This window comes from Gymnogyps californianus, unplaced genomic scaffold, assembly GCF_018139145.2.
Source record: "Gymnogyps californianus isolate 813 unplaced genomic scaffold, ASM1813914v2 HiC_scaffold_64, whole genome shotgun sequence".
Lineage (NCBI taxonomy): Eukaryota > Metazoa > Chordata > Aves > Accipitriformes > Cathartidae > Gymnogyps > Gymnogyps californianus.
Genome location: NW_026114457.1, coordinates 232,555 through 256,164, shown reverse-complemented (window position 1 = coordinate 256,164; position 23,610 = coordinate 232,555). Strand labels below are relative to the sequence as shown.

The 23,610-nt window shown below is 38.2% G+C and overlaps 1 pseudogene; it reads right to left on the bottom strand.

Annotated features, from left to right (window-relative positions):
* On the bottom strand, positions 1-22,581 carry LOC127029041 (WD repeat-containing protein 41-like; annotated as a pseudogene).
* Positions 22,582-23,610: the final 1,029 nt, after the last annotated feature.

The following is a 23,610-nucleotide window of genomic DNA, read 5'->3' as shown; positions in this document are numbered from 1 at the left end:
TTAAATGCTCTTTTCACCCCCCACTACGAGCAAATCTGTTGGAACTGGTTCAGCTGGCAGCTGCTGCTTTTCTCAGAGCTCCCAAATGTGAACACTGCCATCTTCTGAACAGGAGATCAGCTGCCTGTCAAAACAGTTGATAAGCAATGCTAGCATGGATACTTATCTATAAAAGACACAGCAAGTGCTTCAGGTTCTACACAAGTTTGCTACAACTCTCAAATGTAGCAGAACATCCAGATGTTCCATACAAAACAAGCTGCATTTGTAGCAGGACAAATTATAATGGACTTGCAAAATAGGTGGAAAAAAACCAAAACATTTTCAATCCCATTTTAAAAACATACCACTCCATAAAACAAAAAATAACAAGTCTAGGCTCTGCAAACAGACACACAAACTGACTTCAGCAAGCTTACTTTCATTAAGTAAAAACATATTTTTTCTTATGGAAAAAATAACAAAAGGAAAGATATTCCTTTTCGTTACATGTGAACAGTTTAGAACAGCACATGCATTTACAAGATCAAGGCCCTAATTTTTATCTTGACAGACTTTTGCTCCATTGAACAAGAGTATAAAGGGATCTAACAACACAACTATTAGATTATATCTATGTAGCAAGTTGTCAATTTTATTTTCATGAATTTCTAACTTGGCTGTCAAAAATAAGTTCCAGCTAGAAATTCAGCACTAATGAACAAAGGCTGGAAGTTATTATTTTTTGTTAAAACACTTCAACTGTTATGAAATATTTAGTGAAAAATATTTACTGAATATGCCATAGGCCTTTGCTTTATAGAAGTAAAATGCTATTAAGCTATATTTTCACAATGTAGAAAAAAGTGCTTTATCAAGTCTGATTTTTAAAATAGCCAAGATATTTTACTTTGAGTCTGTGCATCAAGCATACTGGATTATAGTTATTTCACATTGAATTACGATGTATTTTCAAAAATCAGATCAACAAGCTCTATCTAATAAAAGCAGATCAAACTAAAGATCAAGTCCCTGCCCTAGAAATTAGATGTAGCTTTGCAGACTGTCTCTAGCCACCCTTTCAAGTTCTGCATTTCTTTACTGCATTACAAAATGTACCGTGACTCATACCTGTTTGGAAGCTTCTCAATGTGCAGTACAGAGGAGCCGTGAGCAGTCCTCTGGCAGGTAATCACACGCTTCATTTGAAGATTATATACATATATGCCTTTCCCAACAGCAGCAAACACACACTGAAAAGAAAATTCAATGGAACAACTTACAGAAACAGACACTGAAAGATCACCCTGCGTGTAATAGATTTCCAGCAGTACTATGACATCATCTAGCCATCATTATCATCTGGCTTGTTTTTGTCCTCATGTTACTGCTTTATCCCAAACATATGGAAATAGCAAGTTATAGAAAAAAATATGGATTTTTTTTTTTGAGTCAATATGAGAGATATCCTCCTACACTCTGGGCAGTTGTTTCATTTCTGTATTTTCATCCTGTACCTTTAAACAGAAACCAAGGATACTAACACATTTCTGCAATTAAACATTTATATTCTTACACTAAAATAATGCTCTGTATTTTGACAGACTCTTGTTTTATCAAGAAAGACTGAGAATACAGGAAGCTGTTCTGCATTTTTGCCATTTTTTTTGAAAATTTAACTGAAGCTGCACAAAGAGGTCTTGCTCATGCATTTGGGCTCCACTGAGTGGAGCGCAGAAAAAGAACTCTCTCACAGAAAGATATTACAGAATACTGTGAAGACCTGGAAGCATTTTGCATTCAATGCTCTTCAGAAAACTTCAGGGATTCCATCTGATAACCATCACAGCCTAAGAAGCCACAAACAGTTTACAGGTCATTGGACCTGGACCCTCTCATGACTTGTAATGATTTTAGAGAGGACAAATGTACAGTTGTGTGTATGTACACATGATAAATATTTGGTACCAAACAGGGGAGTGCAAAACGCTTCCATTCAGTACATTTTTGGGTTTTTCGGACATACCTTGTTTAGGTGATAGAATGCTGGATCTTTTCCCTGAATGGCCTGCTTCCATCTACACAGCCCTAACATTAATGTCTCCTAAGCAGTTCACACTACACACCTGTCAACATTTTGTAAAACTGGCAACCCAGTGTCTTTGACTAAAATTTCCTATATGTATTCAATGGTATTTTGACACCATTCAAAGCTCTTTGTCCAGGGTGGTGGTTTTGGGGGTTTGGTTGGTTGGTTTGGGTTTTTTTCTTCTTATGCACATCTGTGGTAGGAGCTCAGATTTCTGATAGCACTCTACCAAATCAAGGAAAAAACACTGAGCCCATTTTTATTATTTTCCCAGTTTTGTGTGAGAGTCAATTCAATCACTCTTCCACTCCTATATCTCAGCCTTTTCTCCCTTACAGTTTTCCACCTTGAGACAGGCTCTTGAGTTTCATATAGTCTTATAGCTTTGCAAAAGGTGCTCTTCACAGATCACACTTTACACAAACCCTGGCAAAACCCTGGTCATCTCAAACCCCAAGAAAATAACAGATGATGAAGCATGAATTGTACACCCATCTTAACAGGCAAGTTAAAAACATACACACATATCAGGACAGCAGATGCACTCCTTAGCACTGTTTCTTAGTATTACCAAACCTTTACCATCCCATTTGTTTCTGAATGATGTTTTGCCTACAAGCTCAGTGTCAAATTAGACAAGTGCATCTTCTCCAACTACCTACCAAGACTGTTGACAAAGTTCTTAACAGAGAAAACAACTTTTTTTTTTTTTTTTTTTAACATGAAGAACAGTGTTCTGCTTTTAGATAGCAGGTAACAAAGTAATTCATCAGAGGAATACATTTCTTCACCACTTTCTAAGTAGGAACTTTACAATACAGACAGATCTGCCCTAAAAGCACCTTCTATTTCAGGATGCAACACTAGAACCACCTTTTCTTCCCACCATTCAAAAGTCTCACAATAAATAAAAATATACTCAGAAATTCTGCAGCAATTTGTGTTTAGTTCAGTTCCATAAGTGGAAGAAAGCCCTCAGCAGCCTCAGATTCCACATTCAATGTTTTTAACTATTTCTGAACTTCCCAAAATTCTTTTTCCCTATATTTGGGTTCTTTTTTCCCTTTAAATTCTATCTATCTTGTGCAGCTTTCAAAGCAGGGAGTCAGAATGTTTTGATGCCCAATCACAGAACTTTTCCTGAACAGGATCATCTTTTTGCTCCTTCTAGAACTAAGCACCCACAACAAAACCACAGGAAATCCTACCTTTAGGGACAACTACACTTCTTCCCCCATACACACACACAATGTTTCTCTCTCCAGTGTTTTAGGAATGCTCTTTTCACTAACAGACAAGTGCATTGAGTGACTACTTGGCCCTCAGCCTACATTCAGGCTTTTCCACAGCTTTTATTCTGTTATAGCTCGCATCTCTGAATCCATTTCCAGGAATCCCTTTCTTAATCATTCCCCAGCAATGCACCTACAGGCCCCTAAACAGAATCCCACTGTACCCCAACTATGAAACATCTTTTCTTTTGCCACTAACAGTTGGTAACATTTCACAAAAGTAAATAACAACCTGAGGATTTTTAATGTTTCCTGAATAACTGGGTTCTGCAGAGTATTCTGACCAAGCACTCTTGGATTATCCTTAAACCATGATTACAGTAGACTGCATTTTGGACCCACCTTTGTACTCTTTACAATTGAATATAGCCCATCTGAACAGAAGCAGCAATATTTATTTACTACTGCACGCAGACATATGCCTATTCTTTAATTCACTTCATAGTACCCTCAGCTGTAACTGTTCAAGAAGCGCATTATTCTGGAAACTGCAGTTCCAGAACCATGGAATACAAAAGATGTATGTCATCAAAATACACACCTCTTCTTTATTTTTCTCCAGTGGTACTGTAAACAACTAATAAATCTTCATTTGTCAGTCAAAAAGAAATGCTGTTGTGACAGTCCATTATGTTAGTTCCCATACCATCAACATATTATAACCTTCAGTTAGCTCAATGACCAAAATTTTATATAAAAGAAGTTGCCGACTGTATAAAAATAACTGTGCGCATTTTAAAGAAGCCTCTCACATTACTTACAACAACAACCAAATTGAAAACACAAAACACTCGGCCTTCTGTGGTAAGATCATGCTAGCTCACTTGAAGTAGTTTACTCTGTTTAAAGCTTTTTACCTCCTCATCAGATGTTAAGTGTTGAACTGAAGTTTCATTTGGGCTTTGGAATAACTTTATTTCTGGCTGTGCATCTGGATGGACAGAGGAGTGCCAGAAGTTGCACTCAGATGCCTGCTTTGTCCAGTCAAGTGCATCCCAAAATATTAACTCACCCACGCGAGAACCTGTCACAAAAGTCAAGTCTAGAGGGTAAAAAACAAACAAAAAAACAAAAAAAAAACCCACACAGAAATCATATGATATTAAAAAAAAAAGTTCATTTCACACAAGGTTACAATCCTCGAAAGTTAGGGTAAGAGAGTCCATCTTAAGAGAGCCATTTACCTCTGACACAGCAAAGTATATCTGCCACAAGCAGAAATACTGATCACAAACTAAATGGATGAGTTAATGGCAAGACTGAAGTAGCTGCTCATGAATTTGTTAATCACATGTGGAAAGGAACTGCTTCAACAATACTTAATACAAGTAGCATATTGTCTTTTTAAGCCCAATATTGTTTCCCCTTCACAATCAAAACAGGAGAAAATAATGGCAACAGGAAACCCCAGAAACAACTATCACAGAACCCAAGTTTTCTTCTTTCCAGCTTCTTATCACCTCTGTACCACAGCCCCTTTGTGCCAACCAGGCTGACACAAATAATCCCAGGGACAAATATACACTCTCTATCACACCAGAAATAACTCATCCCAGGCTCAGAGGGTGCTCCATAAAAAAGAGAGAAGACAACATAGAAGGGGTGGGTAGCTGTAGAAGAGTAGACAGAATTTCAGGTAATAGCTCAGTACTGCCCTAATGAGCAGCAGAGATTGCATCCTCTTCCAGAGCCTCTAAATAATGGATCTATATGCAGGCCCACATCTGCACACCCAGAACTTTCAGTTACCTTGGGACTACAACTGCAAAGGACATGGTGTTGTATATTCCATTTTAAGAATCAGAAGGAACAAGAAAAATAGCATTTTAAACTTTCCCAACAGGAAGAGGACTCAGAGTTCCATTCTTGTCATTGACACTGCCTCTTTTGAGCCTTTTCTACATCGTAACCTGCCTGGTTTCATTTCACTGTTAATCCATAAATAAAGCCATTATATTTTCATATTTCACTACCTTTGCAGCTACACAGGAAGGTACATCTACTAGTTATGAAGTTTCATTCCAGTTACAAGTTTGGTCCCAACAAAAACTCCATAGTTGAAATATCCCACTGATAACTAATAAAACTAGTAACATTATAAAGCCACTCTTACCATTGACACTGACCAATGACAAGATGTTATCCTGATGGTCAACAACGCATTTTACTTCAAGGACATTCCAACCTTCAGACCCATCATTAGAAGCAATCAACCTAAAAATTACTTCAAAGATAGAGAGAGAAATTGTCTAAACAAGCTTTATCATTCAGAGTAAAATGCAGCTATGCTTAAATAAAACACATCATTTTCAGAAAGACACAGACTAAAACATATTATAAATGAGACAGTACAAGATGTACAAAGCCACTTATGACCACTCATAACACACAAAAAAAATTGGAATAATTTATTACAGTGTTATTATTAACGTCTCTTACTACAGCAACTATAGGATAAAACTTTTCAGCCTAGTAACTTTGAAATTCAGAGAATCAGTCAACATCAAAAGTTGTAGAAAGCAGAAGTGAAAAGTATTAGATATCTTTATGGATAAGTAAGCTAAAAGTGAAACATCTTTCTTAAGGGTTCATCTGACTGAAAGCTATTATTCAAAAGGATGCAATATTCTCTAATAAGGCAATCAAAATCTCCAGGAATTAAGACTTTATTTTAACCAGTCTTAGAATTTCTTTTTTGCTATCTCAAGGGCACTACAAAAGAACTGTGGGAAGTTCAGATGGAAGTTTACATTATATACCAATGTCTAAACACAAGAAGACTATTTTTAATTTGCTCCCAATTCTTTTATCAGAATATCAGATTGCTATTTTTCAGCTAAGTGTTTAATCATATTGAGCAAAATCTGTTGTTTTGTTGACTCGGTGTTCTACTTTATCTCCTGGATTGTTTTTCCTATATTTCGACATTTCAATAATTTTATAAAACGCTCTTATTTAAAAAACCTTCCACCAACAGCTAGCTGATGATTTACAGTTTGCATACATAGAAAATCCTGTCTCCAAGTGAGCAACAGAAAACATCACATTGTCTCATTATAGCTTTGGATAGTATTTCATCAGCAATATCTTGCACTCCTGATCTTGGGATAAGGAGGCTCTAGGGAAGCCTAGTATCTGACAGCTCAGATAACGAGTTCCAGACTTTCTCCAGAAGGACAAATGTAGATCTCCACAATCAGATCTGGACAGGTGGCATTAACAGTAACAACAAAGAATATAGAAAAGTTTTATCATGCAGATCTCAATGAAATTCCTGAAGGAGATTAGTATTGTCTGCCTCTCTCAAATAAGGGAAAAAGGAAGAAGGTTGCTTATCACACCCTAACACCATTTACTTTTCCTATACAATTCCAGCAGCGTGCTCTGTACACATATTCTGATAAACAGCCAATTACAGAGGAACATGAACATTTAAAAGAAATGCAACATACATACTCACTTAGCTCTTTGCCAACAGCTGCTGCAACACAATTTTTTAGGCAATTCAACCAAAGCACTGATATCTTTGAAAAAATACAGGAGATAAGGGAGAAAAGGATATTCATTGACTCCAAAAAAACACAGTAAAGTGATAATTCCTTATTAATAAATATAAGGTTCTTCATCATCTTCCTTCTACATATAAATTATTAGCAAAACAAAAGCATATTACCTGGAGTGAAATTAAAACTGCATCAGAAATGAACAGATTACCTCAGATTGAGGCAGAGTCAGGAGGTTTGGTCCTGAATCCAGCAGAATTCTGAACATCAAACCTGATGTGAAGCTGGGAACCAATAATCTTTTTATTTTAAATACAGCTAAGATGTTTGTGTCCTAATGCTGGACAATATTACGGACACTGTGGTAATTATTGAGACTCTAAACATATGCAGTACCAAAGTTATTAGATACTGATACTACTACAGTATGCATGATACTATAATATCGTGCAGAGCCAGCTGAAGCAGAATAGGGCACAAAATAAAGTATCCAGCTTGCTGTTATTCTGCCTTCATCCTGCACAGAATTCCCCCAATCTGTGCTGCCACATCATTCTGCTTATTCCTTGGGGAATTTTCCCAACCTGTCTCTTTCCCCACAAAGCAAGCAAGAGATTAGGAGGAAAGAGAGGGCCCATGCTGCACATCCCATTGACCCCTTGTACAAAAGTTTCAATAGCATCTCATGCTAAGTACTACAGCACCACTTCCAACTGGTATTTGGCATGATACCTCATATCGAACCAAAGAAGTATTAATATCCTCAAATATTCAGGTTTTGCCTACCACTACTCCATCCTATGACAAAAATAAGGAACATATCGGTTCCAGCTTTGAATTCGATTCACAGCTTTGTAGCTATCTTTATAAAGCATGGCAATAATATGCAACAATTTTCTTCACATGGCCAGATAACATATAAGCTTATGTATTGGGTTTACGTGGCAAGGTTTTGGTAAGCGGGGGGGGGAGAGGGGTGGCTTCTGTGAGAAGATGCCAGAAGCTTCCCCCATGTCCAACAGAGCCAGTTCCAGCTGGCAACAAGACAGACCCACCGCTGGCCAAGGCTGAGCTAATCAGCAATGGTGGTAGTGCCTCTGTGATAACATATTTAAGAAGGGGGAAAAAACTGCTGTGCAACAGCAGCTGGAAGAGAGGAGTGAGAAGATGTGAGAGAAACAACTCTGCAGACACCAAGGTCAGTGAAGAAGGAGGGGGAGGAGGTGCTCCAGGCGCCGGAGCAGAGATTCCCCTGCAGCCCATGGTGAAGACCATGGTGAGGCAGGCTGTCCCCCTGCAGCCCATGGAGGTCCATGGTGGAGCAGATATCCACCCTGCAGCCCATGGAGGACCCCACGCCAGAGCAGGTGGATGCGCCCGAAGGAGGCTGTGACCCCATGGAGAGGAGCCCATGCTGGAGCAGGCTCCTGGCAGGACCTGTGACCCCATGGGGGACCCACGCTGGAGCAGTCTGTTCCTGAAGGACTGCACCCTGTGGAAAGGACCCATGCTGGAGCAGTTTGTGAAGAACTGCAGCCCGTGGGAAGGGCCCATGTTGGAGAAGTTCGTGGAGGACTGTCTCCCGTGGGAGGGACCCCACACTGGAGCAGGGGAAGAGTGTGAGGAGGAAAGAGCAGCAGAGACAACGCATAATGAACTGACCACAACCCCCATTCCCCATCCCCCTGCGCCGCTCGGGGGGAGGAGGTAGAGAAAATCAGGAGTGAAGTTGAGCCCAGGAAGAAGGGTGGGGGGAAGGTGTTTTAAGATTTAGTTTTATTTCTCATTATCCTACTCTGACTTTTGATTGGCAATAAATTAAACTAATTTCCCCAAGCCGAGTCTGTTTTGCCCATGATGGTAATTGCTGAGTGATCTCCCTGTCCTTATCTCAACCCACAAGCCTTTCATCATATTTTTCTCCCCCTGTCCAGTTGAGGAGGGGGAGTGATAGAGCAGTTTCGTGGACACCTGGCAACCAGCCAAGGTCAACCCACCAAAGCTTATTAATAGAAAAGCATGATTGACATTGAGATCTCAATTACATTTACTGTATTTCTATCAAAACCTGCATTTTCTACATAAAAAGTACTGATTCTTAATAAAAAAAGAAATCTTTACTGCTCTACTACTACAAAGCTTTACTTAGGAATAATATAACTCTGGCTCCTTCACAGAGAAAGCCAGCCAAAGGATCTGGTCCCCATTACAGCGAACATGTATAAATCATGTCATAAACTGAGGTCTAGCCCTGTAAGTCCAAGCTAATGTAGTTACTGAGATTTGATGTACTCTAAAATTCACACAGCACAGGAGATTAAAAGCAGTCTTAATTTTGAAACTATTAAGTCTGATTTAAAAAAAAATTAGAGTGGCTCTAATACATAATGTTATCATTAGAATTAAAGAGAATTTGCCAAGTTGGTTTTGCATCATTATACAGATCCATTTTACTTGCACTTTAACAGCTATAATGAGTCATTTACATTTTTACCTGCATCAGTAAGATGATTGGTCTTACACAAGAGATCTAATTTTTGGTTCCAAACACATAGATCACTCCCTCCAGACAACCATACATCCAGTCTTTGAAGAACTGTCAAACCCTGCAGAACAAAAATCAGATATGTCTCCTGCAAAAGTTCTACAGGGAATTTTTCAGTTAAATGATCATGAGCTTTAACTAGATAAAGCTGTAAGTACAGTATTAAAGTGTCACTTTCCTGAGAAATACAGAATTAATTACATACTATATGTTGCATTTTTCCAAAAACAATGCAAAATCTGATTTTTCAGTGAATTTTTCTACTAGTAACATTAAAGAACTAGTTTGACTGTAGGTTACCTTTTCCAATCCAGTAACAAAACTAAGCCATAAAATGACCTTTGTTCTACAGCCTTTCAAAAAGAAAACTGAGGTATTAAGAGTTCCAAAAAGAAATTAAGAATTGTGCCCACTTCTCGGCTGCTCACTATTTAAGGGTTACCTGTTCTTAAACCAAACACTGCTGTTCATTTTAACACACCTGCTCATATGGCCCATGAGCCATACATAATAGATTACTGTATACAACAAGCCTACAGACATACCTAGGGTTTCCTCAGCTTACCTTTACAGTAGAATGGAAACATGACACTTTCTGAACCTGTCTGCCACTAGTGCAGTCCCAAATCTGACTTTATTCATTAAGGAAACCAAAAGGATTTTATATATTATAAATATAACTGCTGTGTTTGTAACTAAATGACAGATTGGGAAATAGGTTTGTGTCGCGGATGGAGTGATGCACTTCACTCGCAAGAGAGAAGCAGCAATATGTTTATTGATATAAAACAGTGATTTAACAAAGTTTGATAGTAAATGCGACAGTGGTTTAACAAGATTTGATGGCAAGGTACACTTGATTATTTACTGCATAGAGGACAAGGTCAGACAAAACTGTCAGGGAGACCCTCCCATTGAGTCATGAGGTTCAGAAAGGACCCCCTTGTGTTCTAAACTCCTTCTCAGAGGGGAGTTTAGGTGCAGCTGGATCCAGACTTAGTCCCAGACTTGGTCAATGGTTTATGTCTAAAGGATTATATGTGCACACTCAATCCTTTTATCACTTAGCTAAGTTTTCAAAGTTTCAGCATCCTTATTCCCAATTCACTTACCAAGTATCTGACGCGATAAGGATTCTGTCAACCTCGAGCAGTAACTTTGAGAGGCATCCCTACTCAAGGGGATATCCTGGTGTGCAGCCCGCTGCCGTGCAGGAGAGCTCAACGGTCCCTGGGCTGTCTGCTATTTATGGAGTAAGATGATTGACTCATAGTCATATTTGCATACCAGCCGCATTTTGGTTGGTGCATGCTCAACTAGCCCTCAGCTGTTGAGCAAGATTTACAGCCCTTAGCTATTGTGTTGTTATCTGTCTCCCCAGAGTCCAACTTAAGCCAGATGCAGCCATCACGACCACCACTAGTGGCTATTGCTTAAGCAGAAAATGCGGGAGGGGGGAGCACACCACCACAGTATGCAGAGACTCAGTCTTCTAAATCCTGATTGCCTTTTCAAAATTATACCTACTGGATATTATCAGCCAATAAATTTAAACAACCTGCAGCCTGTCTCAATGCTACCTTGAAAAACAAAAACCAACAAAAAACCCACAGAAATTTTTAACCTCTCCAGATTTAAGGATACAATAACTGTTCTATCAGCTGATGCTGTTAAAATCAAATGTTTTTTTTTTCCAGAAGTATCTGACGAAGAAAATGGTGCTATAGCTGTAATTTTGTGTGTGTGTCCATGAAGTTCAAAAAGTTTTTCTCCAGTCTGAAAAAATAAAAACATGGAAAATTAAGGGAAAATGCCTACTGTAGCATATGACATAAGTACCAAATTACTTTTGCAAGCAAGAATTTCTAAGAGTCTAAAATCTCCCTTTCTAAAGGCATTTATGGATTTACTTCTTCCTACCTTTAATACTTTTCAAGATCTTACCCTGAATTAAATAATGTATTAAGTATAAATGTAAAGGAATACTACATAATAAAAAGTACTCCAAGTGTAAAAAAACCTCTAAAAGCCTTTAAGAACTAAGTTCTGTATTAAACTCATTTATTTTAATGCAAATATTGGCCATTCACCCTATTTAACTGATACTACAGTAATTTAGATTTGTTGACAAACCCTCTCTTGAAAAAGTAATTTTTTATTTTAATTAGAAAAACTTGACCTATATTTATGGCAAACACAGTACTGCCAATTTCCTGACAGCTTTATTTAGTATGTACATTATCTATAGCTTCAAGATGGTGGTTTAGATAACTGCAGCTACTTCTGCTCTGTTTAGTTAGATGGCAAAACCCAACAAACAAACATGCAGAAGCATACTGGCGTTTTAATAATGCGATTAAAATACAGGGTAGTTATAACTGTATACTTCTTTACACTTGTGGGTTAAGTTTTTTAATTAAAACTAAAAAAAGATTTGCTTAAAAATGTAATAAAAATCCTACAGAAGTAGAAAATGGAACTCTGTTCCTAAGCTCGACATCTAAATGAGTTTTACATCCACGAACTGCTCAGAACATTGAGTATATATACTCACATATATGTTTTTGAATATTAAAAAAAAATTTCCTTTTCCAAATTATGTAATTATAAAAGGCTTTCAACAGCAAAGCACTAACTGAAACTGCTCAAAAGAGAGGAAGAGTTTCAAGTTCCCCCTTCCGTATTTTAAAATTCCACCATCATAAATGTCACATATAACTCTTTCAGAAGGTTTCCACAAAAGTTTACAATCTGAGATTTCTTTCTTCCTTAATTTGAATGTCTGATACTCCCAGTTTAGACAGCACAGTATATCTCCCTTTTAGACTTCCTATTGAGCAATCTAACTTGTATACTAGTCCTCCTTAACACAGGTCTAATGCTCATCCCTTCTCTATAATTTTGTCAATGATATGGAGACACAGAGCAGAGGAGCAGAACAATTGGTATCACACTTACAGAGCACTATTTCCATGATAAATCTAATGTCTTGGAAGGTTTTCAAAAGTTATAAGAAGATTTTTATCACAGCAAGCAAGGCCGGCCTTGTTTCTGCACTGCATGAAATGTTTAACTTTCACTGACTTTGGTGTCTTTCCAACAGTTTTGTGTTAGCTCTCCATTTAGTCTAACCAGTTATACTACAAAAAGATATTGCAAATAGAGCCATTGAAATGTACTTAAAACTAGAGTATAGATATCTTAGCAGGATTGGGACCTTGCTATGTATTTGTTGAATCAGTAGTCAACATCTTAGTGTTTACAGTAAACACCGAACATATTTTAAAAGAAAAATTAAAGTCACAAGTTCTCTGCTTTTCATGTCACTATTTCATCTCAAATCGCTCTAAAAATCACTGTCTTCCCAAAACATTCTAACTTTTAAAACTTACTGTTCTCTTGGGTTCACACAGCTTTTACTTTTCTAGCTCTCCTTTGTAAGCTAAGATTTGACGGACTCCCTCCACTTCTACATTTTCAAACAGCAGCTCTGCTACAAATCTGTGCAACAATTCTTATTTATTCTGCTTTTTCGCTAGTAGATATTTCTAACTCCTCTCCCCAACTTCTACCCTCTCCAGAGCACACAAGCTATCCCCCCCAAAAAAAGAGCTAACCTGAGCATTCCACAGAAATATGATTCCATCATCTCCTGCAGATGCAAACCTGAAAAAAAAAAAAAAAAAAGTTGTGAAATCTTCAATATAGCATAATGTAGTGGAACAGCAGTAAGCAGTTATGTAAGAAAAATATTTACAAGATATATCAGACTCTGGCTTTAATCTAAAGAATAAATGCATATCCATAAATCCCAATTACAGTTTATAAACTGAAGTCAGTACATTTAAATAGGTGTTTATCAACATATACTTAATACAAGAACAAGGCTTAAGATTTCCAATACATACCATTATAAATGAAATCCCACAATACAGAACCAATTCTCTTGTTTAAAAATTTAATATGTGTCGTGGTTTAACCCCAGTCAGCAACTAAGCACCACGCAGCCGCTTCCCCCTCCCCCCTCCCAGTGGGGTGGGGAGAAGGGAAAAAAAAAAGGTAAAACTCGTGGGTTTAGTTATTAAACTGTTCTTATCTCAAGTAAAATAAAATACACTACTAACTAAGAATAATAATAATAATAATATAATAATAGTAATGAAAAGGAATATAACAACAAAAAAAAAAGAAATAACAACCAAGAAAATACAAGTGATGCACAATGCAATTGCTCACCACCCACTGACTGATGCCAGAGCAGCGATCCACCCCTCCTGGCCAACTCCCCCCTGTTTATATACTGAGCATGATGTTCTATGGTATGGAATACCCCTTTGGCTAGTTCGGGTCAGCTGTCCTGGCTGTGCTCCCTCCCAGCTTCTTGCACACCTGCTTGCTGGCAGAGCATGGGAAACTGAAAAGTCCTTGGCTTAAGATAAGCGCTACTTAGCAACAACTAAAACATCAGCATGTTATCAACAGTATTCTCACACTAAATCCAAAACACAGCACTGTACCAGCTACTAAGAAGAAAATTAACTCTATCCCAGCCAAAACCAGGACAATATGTTATCTTATACACCAAATAACACCGAACTCCAAAACCAAATACTATCAGTCAGAGCCAACTGACTGCAAGACATCTAACAAGTTACAAACCACTCATCTGAGTTCAGCCCAGGAGCAGAGGAGCCCAGTATTTATCACAATACTTTAACCAGTGGCTTAAAAGAACTCCCAAAGGGAGTGCATTTAAGGTGCTGAATATGTCTTCTGCTAAAAATCCAGCTGAAGGGCATACCATATGAGGAAAAAACAGGTTCATTTTAGCGTATTATTAGTTTGTTAATCTCACATTAAAAGTGTCTGACCTAAATTCACTCTTTTCCCTAGGCTAGAGTGAATATCTGCAACCATCTGCCTACATTTGTACCCACCACAGCTGCACTGGAGCTGGAGCACACATCCCAGCTTACCCAGTAAAGACATACTATGAATTGAGAAAGCCTAGAACCTAGCAAGACCTTCCAAGAAAATTTAATTCAGTTGTTAGTTGCAAATATACCTACCTTCTAATTTTTTCCCTTTTGTTTTAAGCCTTCGCCAAGGGTTAAACAGTTAATATTTAGAGAACTAAGATTTGTACTGTGTGCAAGAAAGTCATGAAGAAGAGAGGTTATATCACTTCCAAGATTTTTTCTGTTACCAGCTGTGAATGGTTTCTTTAATTACATACATGTCCTTTCTTTTAGACTCATACTTTGCAATTACGATGTTTGTGAAACTTGCTAACAGACTATGTTTTCAGGCATAAAGCCATACGGTTCCCCCCCCCTTTCTTCCAAATGCCCTATTGGTTTTTTTCTATTATAGTAAAAAAAAAAAAAAAAAAAAAAAAAAAAAAAAAGGTGCCAACTGTACTTTCTTCATATCTTTCATTATTTTATATCCAATCAAGCCCCTTCTTTAAAAAGATTAGAGCAAAAACCAATCTTTCATGCACACCTCTGATAACATTAATTTCTTATCTTTAGTTGCCTTTTAGCTCTATTATGCCTTGTTTTGTCACAAGGTCAAGACCTTAAAATAGTAAGACTCTCACATTTCAGCAAGAACCCTTTAAATTCCAATTCCTTTCTCAACTAATATTGGAACTGTGTGCCACTTGAACAAAGAAGAAGCTTTCAGTGTTTGAAAGAAGGCATGAGTGTAATTCATCAACATGGAAGTTCAATAGAGTGCTGTTTTGTGTTTTTTCCTCTTCATCCTCTAACCAGGATTTCTGTTTAAATATAAAGGTATATTATAGAGTCAGTTAACCTACAGATACATTCTGTTCACCAAGGTGGAGTTTCATGGGTCACCTGATTCTTTTCCAGTCATGATCACCATCCTCTATAACCTTGTCTGTTTCCTGAAGGAGCAAGGAATGGTCAAATGAGCAACAAAAAAGCTATTCTTAAAATGTGTTATGAACTCTGTTTAGTTTAACGTGTCAAATGCTAGAGTATTACATGCAATTTTATCTCAGTCCATTTTTTGGAAGACTCTTGCTGAGACTTAGCCTTCTTTAGTGATCTTCCAATCACTATGACCCTCACTTCATGTTCAAAAAATACAAAAGAAAAAAAAAAAACCCACACAGCTTTCTGTTACATTTATACAGGATTTATTTAGTATCTTCAAAAACCAATCTGAGAAAATTTTCCACTCACTGGTTTTAGCTGAGCCACTGAGAAAACAAGAAAATCCTGCAAAATTCTCAATAAGATGATATTATCTAAAGACCTGAAGTGTGAAACTTGGCTTACAACAGTTGACAAAAAGCACACAATGGAATAGCTGCAGAAACTAAATGAAAACATTTCAGAAGCTTATCTGGGGAAAAAACAAACAAACAAACAAACAAACCCACAAGAATCTTCTATTTTTATATGAATATTCTGGTGGATTATTTTAATGTAGAAAAATAAATTTTATGGAAATGCATGTAACTTTTCTGATGTATATTTATGACATTAAGAATGAAAACTGACAAGCTAAAAATTCTCCATGGAGTCCTTAATAACACGCTTTAACTTTTGGTCAGCCCTGAAGTGGTCAGGCAGTTGGACTAGATGATCATTGTAGGTCCCTTCCAACTGAAAATATTAAAAAAAAAAAAAAAAAAGTCTTCTGGGAAATTTTATATTTACATATTTACAAGATGATTAGAAAATAAGATTCTGTGGGCATTCCAAATTTGGAAGAGACCACCTGCCCGATCAATGTGCATGAGGAAGGAGAGAATCTTCCTTCACAAAACGCCTGCTGTACACTGCAAGGATATAAACCAAACTCTTACCCATGTTATATTTCTGTAGTGTATTGATGAATATATTAGAAATCCCCTTCTGTTCTAATCCATAAAAGATATAAATTACTACAGCTCCTTAACAAAGAGACTCTTGCCTATTATTTACATTCTTAGTTCTAAAGGTTTTCTATTTAATTCTCCACATCAGCCAAGAGTCACTACACTTATTATTGACTAAAAGCTTCACAACCTTACTTTAGGGCAGTTAAATATTTAACTTAATCCTGCAAGAGAGGAAATGAGAGAACATGCAAGGCTAATTTATACAAAGCTAGTCACACTTCCAAAGTGACAATGGTAAATCTAGTGTCTTTATCTCTGCTTCATAACCAGTTTTCCAGTTTTTAGATGACTCCTTCCTCAGAGTTCACAATAAAGTTGGACCTAGTTACAAGTAACTAAGAACAGAACAGATAAAGATTGTCAGGGAATACACAAAAAATGCACAAAGTTAAAAATTGGAAGAGAGAAACAAAGGAACTGTAAGGTTTCAAAGAAGTACAGTAAGTTGAACAATAGCAAATTGGAGGAGATGTGTAATTCAGAGATTAGGCATATGTTGAATTTTAGTAAGTAGTCATTCTGAATAAAGTAGTGAAAATTTCAGAATTCGAGAAGTTCAGAAAAAAGTTGCATTAACCAAAGTTCAAGTGAATTAAGCACTAGAGTTTCAGAAGAAAGTATAACAAATACATAGCTTTAGGCACTACTAAAAAAGTACAGACATGGGAGACTTGACAAAAGATTGGAAAGAAAGGAATGGCAACATTCAATATTGTTGAGAATGTCATGTTCAATTGCTACATTCAGTGTATCTGTAGGAGTCTATTACATTCTTTTGTAGAACCAAAAGGTGAAATAAAAGCTATCCTCAATTCAAAAACATAAAACACATGCATCCATTCAGAACAGAAGCAGACACTACTGTATATTGTCCTGGGAGAAAGTGTGCATATGCATGTACAGAAGGGAAAGTTCAACCCAGGAACAGTCTGAAAAAGAAGGGCTGAATTAGCTAAAGGCATTTCTTTCAAACAAATGAATTTGTACCAAGAAACATAATTCCATCACCATTCTTTTCTCATGAAAGTATAACTTACAAGAAAAGCCAAAAGATGTAGTAACATACCAAGAAAAGGGAGTGTTCATCCCTTGCCTTTTTTGACTCCAGGCTTTTCCTGACCCTCCCCCACCAAAAATAAGAAGACAGGATTAAAAATATTACTACATTTTCATAAATATTCTCTGAAGTATTCCCAAGGATGCTGTGAAACAATTTGAAATGCAGTCTCATACCTGCAATCATCTATTTGCACTAGAAATCGTACTATATCTTGATGACCTTTCAACACAAGGAGCTCCGTGTAAGGATTCTGTATTTGTTCTTCACTAATCATCTGTACAGATGATTTCTAAAACTCATAAAAATTAAAAAAAAAAATTTAAAAAAATCAAATTTATTTTGTACTGACATAATTCTTTTCATCAGGTCTTTGTAATGTCTAAAAATGTATAGACTCATGTGTGAATGTATAGTTATATTTGAAATTAAATTAAGTTTCTGAAATTAATTCTGTCTTAATGAAAGTCATTACAAAAGATCATTTATTTTTATTTCAAGTAAATAATATCCTTCTATAGCATGTATTTTAAGTTATAATATAGCATTTTCTGTTTAAAAAACAACAACAAAAAAACCAAAAAAAAACACCAAAAAAACCATTTTGTACTGCTTTAATCACTGATGCACTGTGTGAGCCAACACAGGCAGGATGCAGGAACAACCACAAAACCACGGATGAAATGCAAAGAGTAAATTTATTTTTGTTACCTCGCGAACCAGGGGCACCCGGGCAGAGGCATACAAGTGGGGACGCAAGCACCGCAGAGCTTGGTCCGTGCTAGAGAGGGATTTCGAACCTGCTGCTTTTGCCTGTATATCAGGGATTTTCGTAGGCGTAGTTTTCCACTGTGCTTTGATCTTTCCCACAGCAGGGCAGGAATCTCAAGCATGTTCAATAGGGTGCCTCTAAGTCTATCACAGGCCTATGTTATCTAAACACAGATGTTCTACTTGTCAAGCGCACAAGACTAAACAACAATTAGTATGATATATGTGTTTTTCGATACCCCAACTGCAAGTCACTTGAGTGTGTTTACAATCTTCCTCACCAATCTTCAGTTATTTTCCCACATACACTAAGACAAAAACCCAGTTTAGTCATGAGTTGTCATGTAAAGCCAGCTTCATGACTCAATTCACCATACATTCAGTTTTTCATTAAATTGCACATCTTCTGAGAGGTCTGTGAACCTCTCACATCTTTCATCTACTGTTCAATTTTAAAATCTATATAAAGACGACATCTTTAAAATAAGTAAGAATAAATGCTGTTCTGTAATATATAAATCATCCGTTGGGACTCTATTCACAAAATACCAAAGCCAACAGCTTCGAAAAACACAGAGAATGATTAATCATTTTATAGAACAGCATCTGCAATTACTTCAACTAGACTATTAATTAAAAGAACTATCGATCGCTCAGAGCAAGCTGATCACCAGGGAGGGTCAACAAAATATTGCATAGGACTGCAGTGTCAAGGCATGATAGTTCTGCTAATCTTAATCATCAGTTTGTTTCAACAGAAAACTTTTTTGTGTTTAAGGTCTTCCACATTCTGGAACAACTTGCTATTAGATGTTATTTAAAAAAATATATATATATATAAATAGCTCAGTAGTAACTCAGTGACAGCACTCTCCTGCTTCCAGATTTATTTTACACAACAGCCAACATCATCTTACTTCCAGGGCTGTCTCTTCTTTGAAGACTTCAACAGAACCTACACTGTAAAACAGCAATCCCTGAACACTGTACCACATGTAGCATACATGAGAGGTAATCCTACGTGAAAGACAAACATATTATCCTCAGAAAATTTAATATTTTCTTGCAGGAATAATAAGTTATTTTCTATTACTTCTGTATTGGTGCTATGATGCTATTCTTCAGAAGTATTACAAAGTTAATAAATAGGGAAAGAAATCTATGTTTATTTTTAAAATTAAGAGGTTATCAAAATGCTAGTTCTTCTGATTTTATCTTGGTTTTGTGGTATCTGATGCATTTCATGAAGCAACTGTTCCTCATTTTATGCAATTATGTGAGAATAGCAGTTCCCATTTAAAATAATGCAAGTACAGTCCACATAGTTATAAAGAAAAGCTGGACAAATATGGAATCTAGGAGTTCAGCTGTCAAAAGCAAATCAAAACATTCCTTACAAAAATTTAGGGTTCTAAAAATCCTAAGCAATTCTCAGCATCGCTGAACAGATGACATTAGCAATACTATAGTCAGACTTCGATTTTTTATTTACTAATAGAAACATACATTCACAAAACAATTGTAACATCGCTTTGAAAAGTCAGAATTTGTAACATAACATCCCAATTCTATATTCTGTTGTTGCTTCCTGTTCAGTACAAGACCATGCTACTTCTTTTGAACAACCTGTCTAATCTTATTTTTTTCTTAATTCTGTCCTACCTAAGAATGCCTGTGAATACTGAAAGGTACAGTGCTGATGAAGTACTATAGATAACAACAAAATAACAGGGTTTTTTCCCCCATTACTGTTGTCCCAAAAATCAGGATTCTTTCACCCGGTGTGCAAAAAAGCCGATTAACACACAGAGCCGAGATATTTGTTTATTTCATGTCTGCGCAGAGATGGGTGCTAGGTGGTAACTCCACAAAGCTAGCACACCCGGTTAACACACGGTAAAGCATTTTATACCTTTCGAGCAACAGTTATCACTATTTTTACAGTTTCGCTTAGTTACCCTCGTTCCTATTGGTTCTCGCAAGTCTCATCTCCACTTAAAGTCGCAGCGTCCTCCTTTTTTACTGCGCATGTTCTGTGAGGAAGGGGCTTCTGTTGGTCGGGGGCTCTCCCTACCTAAGGGCGGGTTTTCTAGTATGTTAATTAGGATAGTTCACTCACAGTTCAAGTAGCTCTTTGGTTGCCCCTGTGCTTATCTTGGTATTTCTTTACCCAACTGACTTATGGTGTCATCGTATTTCTCTTCTCAAGGTCTCGCCTCGTTAACTAAGTAGCATCCTTTATTTTTGTTTCTCGCATATCTCCAACAGTACTGTCATACAACAAGCTACACTCTATTCAGATCTTCATTAATATTTACTGAAGTGTTGGGTTACGTGTGCATTCTTTCTCTGAAGAAATCCATTTTTGATATAAACTATTAATTGAACTCTCTTGTAGCAACACCAAGTTTTTAGAAGAGAAAGCTAGATGCTGATGCTAATGGAATCTATTCCCAACTTGCATGTTTTTATGCAGGACCTGTAAGCATCACTACAATAATCAGTAAAAAAAACCCAAAAAACAAAACCACCACCCACAACATTCATCTCAGCTTCAGAACTTCCTATAACCCCCATGATTTGAAGCATTTAAAAGTGGGATTTTCAAAAGCAATTCACCAAAAATATGGATACAAGAGTATCTAGACATACTTCTGTATGTATCACAGAGCATGATAAATTAGCTTATATGGACTATGATGCTACTGCAGTTAGACTGCTCCCATTACCAGAGCTACTCTGCTTAAGATGCACACCATGGCCATCAACTGAAGAGATTCAGGAGATTAAGTCTAAATGATTTTCAGTTCCATAGTAAAGAAAGAAATGGGTAAGGAGAAATTTACATTTCATCAATTTAAGAAAGCTTTGCCAGAGGCTTTCCCTATTCACTCAGTGTAATGTTGGACTCTAATACATCTGGCCTCTTCATGACTGACTGAAGCCATAGTACATGAAACGAACACAATTAGTCCATAGCCCACACATTGCTGTGGGCTTCCTTATCTATTTAAGGAGAGTACAGAGAGAGTTAATGGTTATGAAGATCATCTTTAGATGAAACAATATTACATAATGCAGAAAAAAAGAACAAAAAGTTTTATAAGGGTTAATCCCAAATATTTATTATTTAGTTTTTCCACAGAGACCCAAAATGATTGCCATGATTCAGCAAACCAGTGGTAGCAATGAGAACAGAAGTCCTGTGAATGAGGTTTAAGAAAGCTATGAATGGCAGAATAGAAGAACTGGACCACACCTTGACTCGCATTCGTGCTTTATTAAATCACAGTATAAGTAAACTATAACCAGAGTTTAAACTTTGGAGAGGGACACACACCAGTGTAGTTTTCTAGCACATCTTAGAATGCTGTTAGGTATTTCCCATCTTCCTTTTAAAAACAACTGCACACAAACCCACTAAATATAACTGTAATACAACCAACATTTTGACTGATGACAAAGGTCAGAGGCATTCCCAGACACCATCATTCCAAATTGGTACAGACTCAAATTTCTACCAAAACACTGGCATTTGAAATCAACCATGATATTGTCATGGCTTGCTCATATACAGCAGCTGAAAAAGAATTACTTCCTCATATTTGTCTAGATTACAAAAGCACTAAGTGTAAGAAGCCCAGTAACAGTGTTAATTAACTCTTGTTAAGTCCAGGCTGAGAAATTCAGCAGTCTTAGGGACAAAATCCCAATAACCTCTCCCTCAAATCCAGTAAAACTCTTTTTCTGAGTAAGGCATCAGGAAGGATGTCTGTGTTCAGTGCATTACATAGGTCCAGTTTATTTTATGGATGAGAAACTGAGAAGAAATACTAGAAAACTACTACAAACTACAACTAGGCCACATAAATAATAAGTTACTGCCTATAATTTACATTATCGACCACGGAGTCCCGAGAGCAGGACTCCATATGCTTGCAAGCTATACAACATAACCCCCACTTGCCCAGGACGCGCTGAACAGGAGGGAGGAAGTCGGGACGCTCCCGACAGAGACAGCTCCCAAGCCCTTCAGCTCCTGGGCAAGCTCAGCTTGGGGGGGGGTTGCTTTTGTGGGTTTTTTTCCTCCCCTCTCTCTCTTCAACGAAGCTTCTAATCCTTTCTAATAGCCAGAAAATCTCACAGGGCAGCCGAGCTAGCCCTGAAAGCCCCTTGCTCCGGAGAGCCCGGCACAGGGCCCAGCCGCGCTACCACCACGGGATAAGCAGACCCACCCCGACAAAAATGCCACCGCCCACCCCTATAGACCTAAAAGTCCCCCCAGCCCAGCCGGCAGCTCCTGATGCTGCTCCTGGCCCCGCCTCCCACCGCGAGCTGCTCCATCCCCTTCCGCCACGCCCACCCGCCGCCTTACCTCCGCCAGGCCCTGCGACTCCTGGCCGCCGCTGATCAGCCACCGCAGCATCGGGAGCGGCACTCGCGCGCCGCCCTCCCCCCCCCCCCCCCGGGCGGCTCGCTACGACAGCGGGACTGTCCCTCGCCGCTTGCTGCACCCGGCGGCTCGGCGGGATAGTCGGGCGTGGGGACTCCCGCTGAGGGAAAGGCCTTCTTAATCGAACTCCGCGGGGAGACCAGCCCTCCAGCGGGCGGGGGCCGAGAGGGGCCTGAGCAATCGATCGCTGAGTGGGTGGCGTGTCGCCGCGCGGAGGCTGGCGCGGGGCGGGCGCCGCCGCCGGGGGGCGGTGGTGAGGCGGGGGCCGTGAGGGGACGGCGGGAGCCTCAGACTGGTTCAGATTAGCCTGTGGGCGAATTCTGCAGTTTAACTGCAGGAAACAAGCGTATTAATTTCACTTACTAGCTTTTTACTTGCTGACATCCAATTTCAGAGGAAATTTATGCTACAACAAAAGAATAATTATTACCATTTTATTGTGACTGTCTTATCTGTTTTCTGAAGTAAATGATCACCAAAATTTTCTGTATATAACAGATTTCCCTTGGCTGTGACTGTTTTCATTCTCCTTTGCTGAACCTCCTTTAGTTCTACAATGTCCTTGTCAAGATGGAGTAACAAATACTGTACGCCACCTTCAAAATGAGGCTGCGCCATCGGGCTAAACAACAGCCTCACGTAATTAGCAGTTCTGCTCCTCCTCTGTCCTTAACACAACGATCTTGGCACCCTTTTTGAATTTTAGGTGCACGTGGAGCAAGATCACAAAACCCAACCCAAAAGGCTTCACAAACCTCATTCTTAAGCAGACACAGGTAACAGAGAAACCTGCAATGTGTATAAACCTGTCCAATGGGAACTGTTCCGTACATCTGAGCAACACATTTCACTTGTCCTCTTGCCTGTTTGCCCATGTTGTTACAGGTAATCGACACCACACAGTATCACAAGACATACCTGAGATTTCCCACGTACCTAGAGTAGGAGATAATGGTGGTTTGCTAAAACATGAACTTCTAGTAGTGACCAACCTGTGTGTGG